The sequence below is a fragment of the Theropithecus gelada genome, chromosome 2, assembly GCF_003255815.1.
Source record: "Theropithecus gelada isolate Dixy chromosome 2, Tgel_1.0, whole genome shotgun sequence".
Classification (NCBI taxonomy): Eukaryota; Metazoa; Chordata; class Mammalia; order Primates; family Cercopithecidae; genus Theropithecus; species Theropithecus gelada.
The window spans coordinates 162,475,341-162,491,750 of NC_037669.1; the positions used below are offsets into that span (position 1 = coordinate 162,475,341).

At 41.3% G+C, this 16,410-nt stretch overlaps 1 pseudogene; it reads left to right on the plus strand.

Annotated features, from left to right (window-relative positions):
* Positions 1 to 13,813: 13,813 nt before the first annotated feature.
* LOC112619281 lies at positions 13,814 to 15,340 on the plus strand (annotated as a pseudogene).
* Positions 15,341 to 16,410: the final 1,070 nt, after the last annotated feature.

Genomic DNA, 16,410 nt, shown 5'->3' on the forward strand with positions numbered 1-16,410 from the left:
AGAGCCTGGATGCATAAGGACCTTGAAAGCCAGAAGAGCAGCTTATGTGGTAGGAAATAGATATATATTTAAGGCTTTTTAGGCAGATAATCCTATCTTATGAAAATGCATGTAATAGACTAACAAAGCAGCAAAAGGGCGAAGCACAGTGGCTCACACCTGTAATCTCAGCACTTTGGGAGGCCAAGGAAGGAGGACTGCTTAAAGCCAGGAGTTCAAGACCATCCTGAGCAGCGTAGCAAGACCTCATCTCTACTAAGAATAAAAGTTATCTGGGCATGGTGGCACATATCCATAATCCTAGCTGCTTGGGAGGCTGAAGTGGGAGGATCCCTTGAGCCCAGAACTTCAAGGCTGAGCACTGAGCTGTGAATATCCCAGTGCATTCCAGCCAGGATGACAGAGCAAGACTGCATCAGGAAAGGAAAGGAAAGGAAAGGAAAGGAAAGGAAAGGAAGGGAAGGGGAAGGGGAAGGGGAAGGGAAGGGAGGGGAGGGGAGGGGAAGGGAGGGGAAGGGGAAGGGAGGGGAGGGGAGGGGGAGGGGAGGGGAAGGAGAAGGGAAGGGGGAGGGGGAGGGGAGGGGGAAGGGGAGGGAAGGGGAGGGAATGGAAGGGGAAGGGGAAGGGAAGGGAGGGGGAAGGAGGGGAGGGGAAGGGAAGGGGAAGGGAAGGGAAGGGGAAGGGAAAGGAAGGGAAGGGAAGGGGAAGGAAAGGGAAGGGAAGGGGAAGGAAAGGGAAGGGAAGGGGAGGGAAGGGGAAGGAAAGGGGAAGGAAGGAAGGAAGCAAAGGTAAGTTCAGAGACCCAGAGGCTGGAAGTAGAAGGTCCAACATATATCTAAAAGAGTTTCAGGAGGAGAGAAGGAAGGAGAGGTCATCTCCAGAGATGATGTCTGAGAAATTTTCAGACTTGAAAAATGTGAGTTGTCAGATCAAAGGAGTACACTGTCTCAAGCAGAATAAATTTTAGAAATTGAGACCTGTACATAGTAGTGAAATTAAAGAATACCAAACATAACAAAATTATGTTAAAAGTTCCCACTGAGGGCCGGGCGCGGTGGCTCAAGCCTGTAATCCCAGCACTTTGGGAGGCCGAGACGGGCGGATCACGAGGTCGGGAGATCGAGACCATCCTGGCTAACACGGTGAAACCCCGTCTCTACTAAAAAATACAAAAAACTAGCCGGGCAAGGTGACGGGCGCCTGTAGTCCCAGCTACTCGGGAGGCTGAGGCAGGAGAATGGCGTAAACCCGGGAGGCAGAGCTTGCAGTGAGCTGAGATCCGGCCACTGCACTCCAGCCTGGGCGACAGAGTGAGACTCCGTCTCAAAAAAAAAAAAAAAAAAAAGTTCCCACTGAGAAAAGTCAAATTACCCTAACAGAAATGACTTACCATCCTGTCAGCAGATTTGTCAGCAACAGTTGGTGACAGAAGATGATGGAAAACATTTTCAAAGTGTTAACAGACCAAAACTGAGAAACTAGAATTCTATACCTAGCTAAACCATCTTTCAAGAGAAAGGACAAAATAAACACATTTTCAAAATTTAGGATGCACACGTACTCATTGAAAGAAGTCCTAGGGAATATACTCCAACAACAAAAAAGCTGAATCCTGAAGAAAAAAATAAACAATTTAGCAAATATCTTGGTTAATATGAATCAGTAGTATGTTTTTACGTGCTAGTATTTTGGAATTTTAAAACCAGGTGAAATTAAAATATCTATTAAAATATGGTAGATGATGGTAGGAGGGAGTTCTGAGCTAAAATATTCTAGAGTTATTTTATTCAAAGGCAATGAAATATTCCTTCACTTTAGACTTTAACAAGTTATTATATTGGTTAAGGTTCTTTGTTGTAAACAACAGAGTCCATGCAGGAATTTAAAAAATTTGTAACAAAATTATTGAGAGAGCTGGAAAAACAATCCTGGGCTAAACTTTTAGAAAAATGCGTGAAACCACGCCAGAACTAACTGGCATGCTGTTCCCATCAAGCTCCAAATATGAGGAGCTCAACTTTTCTTCATTTGCTCCTGCTCCCAGGATCAGTGTCAATTCTGTGTCTGGCACTTGATCTTGTAGCCAGGAGAGTAGTAACTGTCTGAAGAGCTTGTATCCTCACATTCCTTACATTTCCATGGGTACATCTAGTAAGTAGAGCCTATGTCACAGGCCTGCATTCCAACTTCATGAGAGGCATGAAATTTGAGTTCTCAATTCTATCCTGGGTAGGTAGAACCTATAATCAGAAAAGTATCCCAAATATAGGAAGGTTAAACATTTAAAGGTATTCACCAGAATAAGAGAAATAGAATGTGGAACTTTCAAACCTATAGAGAAAAAACTTAGTTAATGGAATAGTAGGCAAAAGAGATAAAGAGAGGCAAATTAACAGCATGATAAATAGGCAATTCAAATGAGATTGTACAAGGAAGTCTAACGATTTTGTTAATCACAATAAATATAAATGGATCGACCTATCAATAAAAAAATGACAAACACAATCAGACTGGATTTCTTAAAAAACCAGCTGTTTGCAAGATATATGGTTAAAACATATTGCAGAAGTTTAAGGAAAGGATTTTAAAAGAACTGTATGCCAAGAAAATATTAATCAAAAAAATATTCATCTAATAACAATATCAGACATAAGAATTTAAGGCAAGAAGGATTTATAGGAATTAACAAGTAATATGTAGTCATAAAAGGAACTATCCACCAAAAAGATAAACAGCCACCATGTAGTCATGAACTGGTGTGCATTTAACCACTTTAAGCAAAATTTGCTGAAACTGTGTAGAGTAATTGGCAAATGCCCGATTAAAAACAGGCCAGGTGTGGTGGCTCATGCCTGTAATCCTAGCACTTTGGGAGGCCGAGGCTGGCAGAGCACTTGGGGTCAGGAGTTCAAGACCAGCCTGGCTGACAAGGCAAAACCCCCTCTCTACTAAAAGTACAAAAATTAGTTGGGTGTGGTGGCACATGCCTGCCTGTAATCCCAACTGAAGGCTGAGGAAGAAGAATCACTTGAACCCAGGAGGTGGAGGTTGCAGTGAGCCGAGAGAAACAGACGAAAGGGTTGAATGCCATAAAATCAATAAGCTTGATATTATGTGAGAATATATGCACACACACATATGTAATCAGTAGTTCACACCACTCCCCCAAGACACTAAGTCCAGCCATCTTAGAGGTGAATTTTACCAAACGTGACCTTTTCTTTGTTTTGTTTCACAAATAGAAGCTAATATCAACTGTGTTAACACCAAGATTCCTGATGCAGCAAATGCTTCTCAGATACCTTTTATTTCAGCCCAACCCTCTGACATCCAGGTACAGTTATTTTAAAAATAGGGCCATTCAGAACCATTTCATTTATTCAAAAGCTTTTTCAAGAGGATCTCTGCTTAAGTACTACAAGTATCTCTCTGCTGCTGACATCTTTTCTGTGGTTGAAGTCAATGAAAAATATAAATAATAGACTACATAAGAATAATATGCAACAATTGTATACATAGTATAATATAAACTCTAAAAAATAAAAATAAGCAAACATCTATGAATAGGAAAAAATTAAAGACCAGAAGACAGTATACCGTAATATTAAATGAAATTATGTTTGACAGAAGTATGAGCCATTTATTCATTAATCTTTATTTTGCACATTTAGTGAGAAATCATTAGTTTCCAAATATGTTGACATTTTATATAAACTTAAATTTTAATGATTATATTGCCACACTGGAATAAAAAAAGACATGACACACAATGAAAATAACCATCAGAACGGTGAAAGAAATTCTCACTGTATCAATAAGTACATTGGTTATAAATGAACTAGACATCTCCACTAAAAGGCAGATATTATCAGACTGAATACAACAAGATACACACCTGAGATTCAAGGACATAAGTAGGTTGAAAGTGAAAGATGGAAAAGATACATTATGCAAACTAACCATAAGAGGTCTGGAGTGGCTACATTTATATCAAAATAGTAAACTAAACTCAAGAAATATTACTGGAGACATTTTGATAAGGAGTCAACACATCTAGAATAATAAATGTTATATAAGAACTGACCTCCAAAATAAACGGATGAAACAAATTCACCGATAGTAGAGATTTCATTTTAAAAACCCCATTTATAATATCAAACAAAAATACTTAGGAATAAATTTAACCAAAGAGGTGAAAGACTTATATGCTGAAAACTATAAAACATCATGAAAGAAATTGAAGAAGACACAAATAAATGGAAAGATATATTGTGCATGTGAATCAGAAGAATGAATATTGTTAAAATGTTCATACTATTCAAAGCAATATACATATGTAATGCAATCTCTATCAAAATCCTGATGGCATTCTTCATAGAAATAGAAAACAATCTTAAAATTTGTAAAGAAAAAGAGAAAAACAAAACTGGAGGCATCACACTTCCTGATTTAAAATTACATTACAAAGCTATAGTAATGAAAATAGTATGGTACTGGCATAAAGACAGACACATAGACGAGTGGAACAGAATACTCCAGAAATAAATCCAAACATACATGATTAATTCTCAACAAGGGCACCAAGAGGACATAATGGGGAAGGGATGATCTCTTCAGTAAATGGTGCTGGGGAAACTGGATTTTCACATGCAAAAAAATGAAATTGGACCCTTTTACCATGCACAGAAATCAGCTTAAAATGGGTAAATGATCTGAACATAAGACCTGAAACCATAAAAGTCCTAGAAGAAAACATAAGGAAAAAGCTGCTTGATACGGCCTTGGCAATAATTTTTTGGACATCACACCAAAAGCTTGGGCTACAAAAGCAAAAATAAATAAATGGAGCTATATCAAACTAAAATGCTTCTGTACAGCAAAGGAAACAAACAAGAAAATGAAAAGGCAACCTACAGATGGAGAAAAAAATATTTACAAACCATATCTCTGCTGAGGGGCTAATATCTAAACTTCAGAACTTACACAACTCAATAGCAAGAAAACATATAAGCTGATATAAAAGGGCAAAGGACCTGTTTCTCCAAAGATGACACAAACATGGCTAACAGGTATATGAAAAGATGTTGAACACCACTAATTATCAAGGAAATCAAAGCTACTACGAGTTACCACCTCACATCAATTAGGATAGCTGTTATCAAAAAGACAGGAGGTAAGTATTGGCAAGTGTGTGGAGAAAAGGGAACCCTTGTACACTTTCGGTGGGAATGTAGATTGTTGCAGCCATTATGGAAAACAGTATAGAAGTTCATAAACAGAAATAGAAGTACCATATGACCCGGAAATCCCCTTTCTGGTTATATACTCAAATCCCTGCAAAGATATCTGCACTCCTATGTTCTTTGTGGCATTATTCAGAACAGCCAAGATTTGACAACAACCTAAGTGTCTGTCAGTGGATGAATGAATAAAGAAAATGTGTTATATATACTCACACAGTGGAATATTATTCAGTCTTATAAAAGGAGGGATCCTGGCCAGGCACAGTGGCTCACGCCTGTAATCTCAGCACTTTGGGAGGTCGAGGTGGGCAGATCACAAGATCAGGAGTTCAAGACCAGCCTGGCCAACATAGTGAAACCCCCGTCTCTACTAAAAATGTAAAAAGAAATTAGCCGGGCATGGTGCTGGGCACCTGTAGACCCAGCTACTTGGGAGGCTGAGGCAGGAGAATTTCTTGAACCTGAGAGGCAGAGGTTGCAGTGAGTCAAGATCGTGCCACTGCACTCCAGCCTGGACAACACAGCAAGACTGTCTTTAAAAAAAAAAAAAAAAAAGAGGGATCCTGCTGTTTGCCACAGTATGGATGAACCTGGAAGATATTAGGCTAAGAGAAATAAACCAGACACAGAAAGAAAAATATTGTATGATCTCATTAATATACAGAATCTTTTAAAAATGTCAAGTATACAGAGATACAGACTAAACAGTGGTTATTAGGAGAAAGGTGGGAAGAGAGAAAATGGAAGATATAGTTCAAATGATATAACGCTGTAGGATGAATAAGTCTAGAGATCTAATGTACAAAATGAGGACTATAGCTGATAGTTGTGTATTGCATTGGAGATGTTTGCTAAATGAGTAGACCATAGCTGCTCTTGCCACACAAAATGTGAGTGCCACACACTACGTGAGATGATGGATATGTTAATTTGCTTCACTATAGGAACTATTTTATTATCTATATGTATTTTGCAAAATCATATTATATACTTTAAATATACACAATAAGAATTATTTTAAAAATATTTCAGTGCCCCACTTTCAATAATTGATAAAAACAAAGACTTTAACAACACTATCAGTTAACTGATATTTATAAAACACTCCACTGAATGACTTCAGAGTACCCATTCTTTTCAAGTGCATATGTAACATTCTCCAGGATAGACTATGTAATAGAGCCCAAAACAAGTCTCAATAAAATTTGTAAAAAGGTTGTAATTGTACAAAGCACGTGCTCTGACCACGATGGAATTTAGAGATCTGTAAGAGAAAGAAACCTGAGAAAACATCAAATATTTGGAAATTAAACAACACACTTCTAAATAACCCATGAGTCAAAGAAATCACAAGGGAAATTAAGTTTTACTGAATGAAAACAAACACACAACATCAAAATCTATGGGATATATCTAAAGTAGTACTTAGAAATAAATATAACTTCAATACCTATATCAGAAAAGAAGAAAAGACAAATGAAAAACATAAGCTTCCATCTTAAGAAACTAGAAAACAAAGAGCAAGCTAAGCCCAAGAGAAGCAGAAGGAATAAAATAAATATTAGAGCAGAAAAACAATAGATAAAAAATTTTAATCCCTAAATGATTTTTATTTCAAAAGATCAACAAAATTGACAAACCCTTAACTAGACTGACCAAGAAAACATTACTAATTACCAAAATCAAGAATGAAAGAGGAGTAAAGCACCAAAAAACTCCACGTGATCTTCTCAATAAAGTAGGAAGAGCCAGCAAAGGAGACTGGGATAAGAGAAACCAGAAACCAAGAGAGAATGTATTTCAATGAGAGAGTGGTCAACTGGTTGAGTGTTGCTAATTCCTATAAAAGAAAAGGAGAATTGACCTTTGGATTAGGCCATGTGAAGTTTGTTGACAACCTTAGGAAGTATTTTGAGAAAATAGCATAAATAAAAATCTAATTGGAATGACTTGGAACAGAACTCATTGTAAGAAGTGAAGAAGTGGAAAAAATGAATACAGACAACTCTTCCAAGAGGTTTTGTTTAAATTAAGGACAGCAGAGATTTGGAGTGGTAGGGAGAGAGATGAGATGCCTAAGGGAAGTTATTTTTGTCTTTTAAGATGGGAGATATTGTATGTATAGACTGAGGAGTAATTGAAAGTTAAAAGGGGGAAAAGTTGGTGATGCAAGAGAGAGTAGATACCTGCAGGCACAAAGTCCTTAAGAAGGCAGGAGGAAATGAGATGTAGTTCAAAAGTAAAACATGTCAGGAACTCTGAAGGGTCTGAGATTTTATTGTATTTGTAAGCCAACAAGTTAGCCTGCCACTATTTCATGGATGCTCAGCAAATGGGAAACTCCTGGGTCAAAGACAAAGGCTTTGATTTCTCACACCACCAGTTCCCTGCACCCCAATTCCTCAGATCAATGTGAACAGGGCCAGGTGACACCTGCATATGCAGTGAGTTGCACTACAAGTGAGGAAGTCTGAACTTAGGGAACCTGAATCTTTTATATTGGGCAATAAAGGTGTGTACCCTTTGCTCCAGACACATTGTTTTTATTATATTGAACAGTAAACATTCTTGCTGTTTGTTCCAGAGGCAGACACTATCTCTATCTTCCAGGGCTATGAAACATTCAATCCTTGATTACATAGTCTGGAACAAGGAAATGTGAGAGACTCTTGGAGAATTGTCTCTCAACAGAGTTTAGCCTTTAGTAAGAGCTAAATACTAAATTTAGCACCATTTTAAATGGTGGAGGTTGAGGGGTGGGGAAGATAGATTATTGGAAAAGATTCTAGTATCTCTTTTCTGCTTACTTTTATTTTTTTTCCCTAGCAAATCAATAGATGAAGGTATCAGGTAAAATTGAGGAGTGGGCATCAAGAGTATATGGTTTAAAGAGAGAGAAAGCTGTCTAGAAAAGGAGAGGGTTGGCCAAGGAAATGTAGAATTATTGGGCACTGCCGAAGACACTCCTATAGTTTGTGATCATAAATTTAACCAGTCAGCACAATTGCAACTGTTTTATCTGGGTTCATATCATGCTTTAGTGCAGTGAAAGATCAAGCAGAGAGTTGGCTTTAACCAAGACTGGAATTTTTTTTTTTTTTAGGACAGTATGATGGAGAAAGAATGTGGTAAGGGCCTTAGGGGTATACACTGACAAACCCTTAACTAGGATGATTACAGTAATGGACCATGGAATCTAGGCTGGATAAAGAGGAGAGTGAGGAAAGGAAGGCCCGGGAAAAATTGATGAGGCCAAAGGATCAGAGTTCCTGATGGGATTAAAGAAGAGTTAGAGTGGGTGTATTCGAATAAGTGAACTAGGAAGACAGAAGGAGGTAGTCAAATAATGGAATGCCTAAAATCAAGGTTTTAGAGTAATAGTACGTGAGCATGGAAGTGGGTAGCTAAGGTGGAGTGGAGAAAAAGATCATGAGAGGTGAGGAGTCAAGAAACTGAGTGACCAGAGTGTCAGATGTATCGTTTAGTGCTTGTTGAAGTCACCAAGAATAACAAGTCACAGTGGAAAGACAGGGACCTGTATGCTAAAATTTTGAATGAATGAGAGGAAATGACTGAAAGGTCAGCAGATGATTGCAACATAGAGGGGGTGGCAGGTGCCATGGACTGATGGCAAACTATTCCTTTATTTAATAAATATTTATTTACATGTGGCCCACTAATTACTGTGGGAAGAACAACTTATCACATCCTCAAGGATTACATACTAATTGGAAGATAATACACTCCTCCATCAAAAGCAAAACACTAAGGCAAACATTGCAGTATAGTGAGGCAGAAAGACCACTTGCCTAAGGGTCAGAAAATCCGATTTCTATTATAAGTTCCAGGTTTGTCAATAATTAGCTATGAGCCTGGGTAAATCAATTATCCTCATCAGGCCTCAGTCTCCACATTTGGATACAGATGAGATGATTCTCAAGCTTCCGCAGAGCATAACATTTCATAATTCTGTGAAATAAAATAATAGCTATTTCACACGGAAATTGGGGAGAATAAATAAGCACAACTGTCCAGATTTTACAGACAGAAGAACGTGAACCATGAAGGACTACATAATTTGTCCAGCATCAGAATATAAAGTCAGGTTCATTGTTGTTTGTGTTAGATCATATAATGCAGAGCAGATGGCCTAATCTGTGTTTGCTTTTGTCCACTTTCCTAAATTTTTGTTTGTCTTTCCATTATCTCTACTTGGTTCTAGCTAGGTCACAATTGCTTATGTCAAAGGAACAAAGAAAATACCACAAGAATCCGTAACTATAACAATATTGTTTAACACAACTTTGAATACATTTTTACAGGAAGCAAAGAAGTGTGTTGCCCTCCAGGAAATGTGTGTTGCTCTGATGTAATTAGGCTGACATACATTTCCCTGGTAGCCAATATAAGGAATGGGTCCACTAACCCTTGACATCAGAAAATTTTGGGGTTGGATTAGATGTCAAGGTTGGGAAGGATATTATTTGGGTAAAGGGGTTCATTAACAGTTTTTCCACTATAATGAGTTTTTCCTTTATAGCTGTGATGTTACTCCCGTATTTTTGAACATGTAAAAGCATATTCAGTGATACTTTGAGATCCAACTATATGCTAGGTACTTACTGTAAGGCCTAGTGGCATTGTGGAGAGCAGGATAGGTAAGGTATCTGTCCTATCTCCTTTTGTTAATATATACTGAATGGCGAAGATAGACATGAACAAGAAAATGAATAAATAAGATATTTTTTCAGAACATGATCAACGTTTGAAGAATATAAAACAGAGTAACAAGATGTCTCTTACCATGTTTTGCATTTCCCCCATTTAGAAAATAAGTACCACGAGCGTTAGGACCTTGTCTGTTATATTTATCAATATACCCACTGTGCCTTGGTTAGTGAGTTTTGGTTGTGGGCTTCTTTAGATAGGATAGTCAGGAAAGGTATCTGTAAGGTGCCCTGAATGCTGAGAACTAGAAAATAAGGAGTTTTCAGCCAAAGATCTGGAGAAGCAGCATTCTGGGGAAGAGCAATGTAAAATTCCCAAGGAAGCAACAAGTTCAGCATGTTTAAGAAACATAAGAAAAGTCCGTGTGGCTGGAAAATTGTAAGGGTAGAAGTTTGAATTTTAATTTAATTACTATGATAAGTCATTATAGATTTTTTTTTCTTTTCTTTTCTTTTCTGGCCATGTTTTCTTCCTCTAATTTTATTTCCTTTTTTTTCTAAAGAGTTTTAGTCAGGGATTTTAAGTGACCGTATATTTAAAAGTTTCCCCAGACAGTTTTGTAGGGAATAGAGTGAGAATAGCATGAGAGGAAGCAAGAGATCAGTTAGGAGATGAGTGTTGATGGTGGGCTGGTGCAGGGGAAGAAGTATTGAGCAGTAATTGAGTTTGAGATATATTCTAGTAGGCTGGGTGTGGTGGTGCTTTGGGAGGCCCAGGTTGAAGGATAGCTTGAGGCTAAGAGTTTGACAGTTTGAGAGATATATTCAAAAGATAGAACAACAGGATTGTTCAGCTGCTGTTCTTCAACTGTTGTTCAACAGCTGATTGGATATGGAGTGAGAGAAAGAACAAGCAAGACTCCATTGCTTTGGTCTGAGTAATTTGGTGGTAGTAGTGCCACTAACAAGGAAACTGGGAGAGGAGCAGAGTTTTTCTACGGAGAATCAAGCAGTTGGTTTTATCCACGTGAAGCTTACAGTGCCTGTTAGATCTCCAAATGGAAGTGTAGATAAAATGGTTGATATGAGTATGGCAAGATGTCAGAACTGAAGATATTACCCTTCTGTGAGTCACTGGCATTTAGATGCTATGTAAAGCCACAAGACTGAGTGAGCTCATCAAGGGAGAGCATGTCGATATGAGCAGCAAGGACTAACCCTTGAACATTTTTGCCTTTGAAAAATACAATATTTTATAGACTAGAAGTACATTATTTACCAGGTAAATCAGCCAGTTTTAAAAACCCACTTTGTCTTCCTCTCTCAGCAAGTAGTGGGAGGCCATCTTAGAAGGAAGCTATCCTGGTGAGAAGCTCTAATCACACCAGCCCCTGGGACTTGCCAGTGTGTCATCAGATATACAACGAAAGGCTCTGGTTCCCCTATGCCTCTCTCTCTCATCATAAGTCTTCCCTGACTCCCCCAGGCCACAGTGATCCCTCCTTCTCCTAACTCTTCTTCCTCCTTACTTTCTGGACCTTTACAGACATTCCTCCTGGTGGTGTAGCTACTTATGCAGAACAGATGCTCTAATATGTGTGTGTTTACCTCTATACAAAGTTTGTATTTGTCTTCTTGTTATCTCTAACTAGGCAATGATTGCCTTTTACCCCCACTTTCAACAACATTATAATTTCCTCAAGGGCAGGATATTCTTATATATCTTTCTATCCCTTACCATGGTCTGTATTTCCCCATTTGGAATGTAAATACCACAAGAGCTAGGATTTGTCTGTTATGTTCATCACTGTCCTCTTTGAGTCTGAAACAGTATTCTTGAATAAACACAAATAGAATAAAGGAATATAAAAGCTGCTGATAGTTGTCTAGATAGATGATTAAGTGCCCTGCCTAAAAGCAAGACCTTCACCCTTTTCCTTGGTAGACATAACCTCCACTTTTGGTCCCTTTTTTAACACCACCCTATGCAGAAGTGTTTCACTTCATATCACCTTTATGGACTCTTTCCACAGTTTCTGCTGATACTCAAGTAGATAAGAATAGGACATATATTTATGGCCTATATAATGCATATATGTAGTTGGGATCTGTGGTAGATTATCTGTAAAGATGACCATTAACAATTTCTTTCATCTTTGTATGTGTACATTGCTCTTCCCAACAAGAGATGGAGTCTGTTTCCTTTCCCCTTGAATATAGATGGCCATGTGAATAGCTTTGGCTAATAGAATTCAGTAGAAGGGATGTTACCTAACTTTGGGGCTTGGGCCTTAAGAGGCCTTTCAACTTCCAGTTTTGCTGTCTTGAGATCTGGACACCATGTTTAAGAAGCTTGGCCTTCTGGATGATGTAAGACCACATGGAGAGAGAGAAGTGTACCTAGCACCCAACTATTCCAGCCACTGCAAGTGAGGTACAAAACAGGTGAATAAAGCCATCTTGTATTCTCTAGGTCTAGCCAAACTATCCCAGCTTCCTCCGGAGTCATGAAGCAGCCACCCCATGAAGCACAGACAAGCCATTCTTGATGAGTCCCACCCTAGTTGCACAATCATGACAAGTAATAAATGGTAGTTGTTGTTTTAAGCCATACTTTTGGGGATGATTTGTTATATAGCAGTAGATAACTGAAATAGGATCTGTTTCAGGATTTCTTTTATGACAAAATTTCCAGAAATACATTGCATTTAAAAGAAGCACTTCTGCAATTTGTAGCAAAATTATGATGCAATTATCTTTTGTCCCAGCAGTCTTCCTTCTAGGATTCTATCCCAAAGATACTCTGGCAAAAATACAAAGAGACATACTGGCTATTCATTGCAATACTACCTAAAATAGCAACAAACTTTAAAGAATTCAAATGTCTATCAGCAGGGGACTCGTTGAATATGTTATGTAACGTCTACATGATGAAGTAATATGCAGCTATAAAAAAGGAATGAGGAGCACCTCTGTAAACTGCCATAGAGTAATCACCAAGGTATAAAGTTGAATGAAAAAAGCATGGCACAGAAAATTATGTATGGTATGATATGCCATTGTTTAACTTTCTTTTTTTTTTTTTTTTTTAGACTGAGTCTCGCTCTGTCACCAGGCTGGAGTGCAGTGGTGCGATCTCCGCTCACTGCAATCTCCACCTTGTGGGTTCAAGTGATTCCCCTGTCTCAGCCTCCCAAGTAGCTGGGACTACAGGCACACACCACCACTCCTAGCTAATTTTTTGTATTTTTAGTAGAAACAGGGTTTCACCATGTCGGCCAGGATGGTCTTGATCTCCTGATCTCGTGATCCACCCACCTTGGCCTCCCAAAGTGCTGTGATTACAGACGTGAGCTACTGTGCCCAGCCATTTAACTTATTTTTTAAAGAAAAGATAGAATATAAAAACTTTAGGCTGGGCGTGGTGGCTCACACCTGTAATCCCAGCACTTTGGGAGGCTGAGGCGGGTGGATCACCTGAGGTCAGGAGTTTGAGAACAGCCTAGCCAACATGGTGAAACCCCATCTCCACTAAAAATACAAAAATTAGCCAGGCGTGGTGGCAGATGCCTGTAATCCTAGCTACTTGGGAGGCTGAGGTAGGAGAATCGCTTGAACCCGGGAGGCAGAAGTTGCAGTGAGCCGAGATTGTGCCATTGCACTCCAGACTGGGCGACAGTGAGAGACTCTGTCTCAAAAAAAAAAAAAAAAAACCTTTAAAAGAAGTTATTACCTTAAGAAGAGAGAGGGGATTGCGTAAATGATAACACAGAAATGTAATCGTAAAACTAGACTGCCCACGCCCCCGGCCCGCCCAGCCTGCAGCAGCAGCAACAGCAGCAGCGGGCCGCCGCGCAGGTGTTTATGTCGGGTCTTGGGGTCTGGCAGCAGCATCCGGACTACCTGATCAGCGGCAGCACCAGCTGTGTGCCCAAGGATGGGCTCACTGTGCAGCAGCTCTTTGCCAGCACCAACAGCCTCACCTACAAGGGCTTCCTGATTCTCCCAGGATTCACAGACTTTATAGCTGATAAGGTGGACCTGACCTCAGCCCTGACCCAGAAGGTCACGCTGAAGACGCAGCTGATCTCCTCCCCCATGGACATTGTGACAGAGGCTGACATGGCCATCGCGATGGCTCTGATGGGAGGTATTGGTTTCATTCACCACAAGTGCACCCCAGAGTTTCAGGCCAAGGAGGTGCAGAAGATCAAGAAGTTTGAACAGGCAGGCCATGGTGCTGAGCCCCTCGCACACTGTGGGTGATGTGCTGGAGGCCAAGATGTCGCATGGCTTCTCTGGCATCATCACCGAGATGGGCACCATGGGCAGCAAGTTGGTGGGCATCGTCACTTCTCGAGACATTGACTTTCTTGCTGAGAAGGACCACACCACCCTCCTCAGTGAGGTGATGATGCCAAGGATTGAGCTGCTGGTGGCTCCAGCAGGCGTGACATTGAAAGAGGCAAAAGAGATACTGAAATGTAGCAAGAAAGGGAAGCTGCGTATTGTCAATGATTGAGATGAGCTGGTGTTCATCATCGCCTGCACTGACCTGAAGAAGAACCGAGACTACTTTCTGGCCTCCAAAGATTCCCCCAAGCAGCTGCTGTGCGGGGCAGCTGTGGGCACCCGTGATGATGACAAACACCACCTGGACCTGCTCACCCAGGTATCCCCACCTCCAGGTGATTGGGGGGAACGTAGTGACAGCAGCCCAGGCCAAGAACTGACGCTGTTGTGGACAGGCTGCATGTGGGCATGGGCTGCGGCTCCATCTACATCACCCAGGAAGTGATGGCCTGTGGTTGGCCCCAGGGCACTGCTGTGTACAAGGTGGCCGAGTATGCCCAGCACTTTGGTGTGCCCATCAGAGCCAATGATGGCATCCAGACCATGGGGCCTGCAGTCAAGGCCCTGGCCCTTGGAGCCTCCATAGTGATGATGGGCTCCCTGCTGGCCGCCACCACAGAGGCCCCTGGCATGTGCTTCTTCTCAGATGGGCTGCGGCTCAAGAAGTACCGTGGCATGGGCTCACTGGATGCCATGGGGAAGAGCAGCAGCAGCCAGAAACGATACTTCAGTGAGGGGGATAAGATGAAGATCGCGCAGGGTGTCTCAGACTCCATCCAGGACAAAGGGTCCATTCAGCAGTTTGTGCCCTACCTCATAGCGGGCATCCAGCATGGCTGCCAGGATAGCAGAGCCCACAGCCTGTCTGCCCTTCGGTCCATGATGTACTCAGGAGAGCTCAAGTTTGAGAAGTGGACCATGTGGGCCCAGATCGAGGGTGGCATCCCCGGCCTGCAGTCTTACGAGAAGTGGCTGTACTGAGGACAGCGGTGGAGGCTGAGGTGATGGAGGGGGCGCACCCCAGTGTCCACCTTCAGGCACAACCTCCCTCCATAACTGAGTGGTCCACAGGTTTGCCCTACAGGTTCCCCAGCTGCTTTCCAGGGAGAGATGAGGGGAAGTCCTGAGGGGTCTACGGCCCCTTGCTCAGTATCCCCTACAGAGTCAGTACTTTTCCCTGGGCCGGGCTGCCCTGGGAGCCCCCTGAGCCCAGCCAGCCAGGGTCTCCGGCCCTGTGCCTGCCTCAGGTCTTTCAGCCTGCTCCAGCCCGGCCCCCACCCTAGGGGCAGGCAGCCCCTCCTGGCTTTTTCCATAGAGCATCTCCCGGCCCCCATCCCCCCAGGAAATGGTGCTCTCCTGGCCCTACCTCTGGCCCTTCCCGGGCCGCTGCTCTCTCAGCCATGTGGCACTTCTGAGCTCTTGACCTAGGCCAAGGGGAGGTCTCTGCCCCCTTCCCCGGCCCTGGGCTACCCTTGCATCCTGCTCCTTAGGTAGTTCCCCTGTCCCTGGCCCTGGGGAGGAGGCTGCCCTGGTCATGGCCGCCTGCCTGTCATTCCTGACTCACCACCGTTCCCAGGTGTACCATTTCTGTCTTCTCCTCAGCTTCAGTTGAAGGCTTTAACTTTGCACACTTTGGGATCACAGTTGCATCACTGTGTATTAAATAATCGGAATAAATCAAGCAGGTCTCAACGCCTCCACCAAAAACAAAAACAAAACCAAAACAAAAACTCTAGACTGTGGGAAACTATAGCACAAATAACCTAGTTTCTTCTACAAGTAAAATTTAAAGAAAACAAAAAGGGATGGAATGGGAACCTTGTGATTAAAAAAAGGAACTTAAGGGGCATTCCAACCAATTGCAATTTATGAACCAATTTGTATTCCAATTTCAATAAATAAACTGAAAAAGTTTATGAGATGGTGGGGAAATTTAAACACTGGTTGGATATACAGTGCTACTAAGGAATTATTATTTAGGTATGATAATGATAGTATGGTTATATTTTTAAAAGAAGGTTTATATATTAGATACACACTGAGGTTTTTATGGATGAAATGATATTACACCAGGACCTGAAGAAGAACCGAGACTACTTTCTGGCCTCCAAAGATTCCCCCAAGCAGCTGCTGTGCGGGGCAGTTAT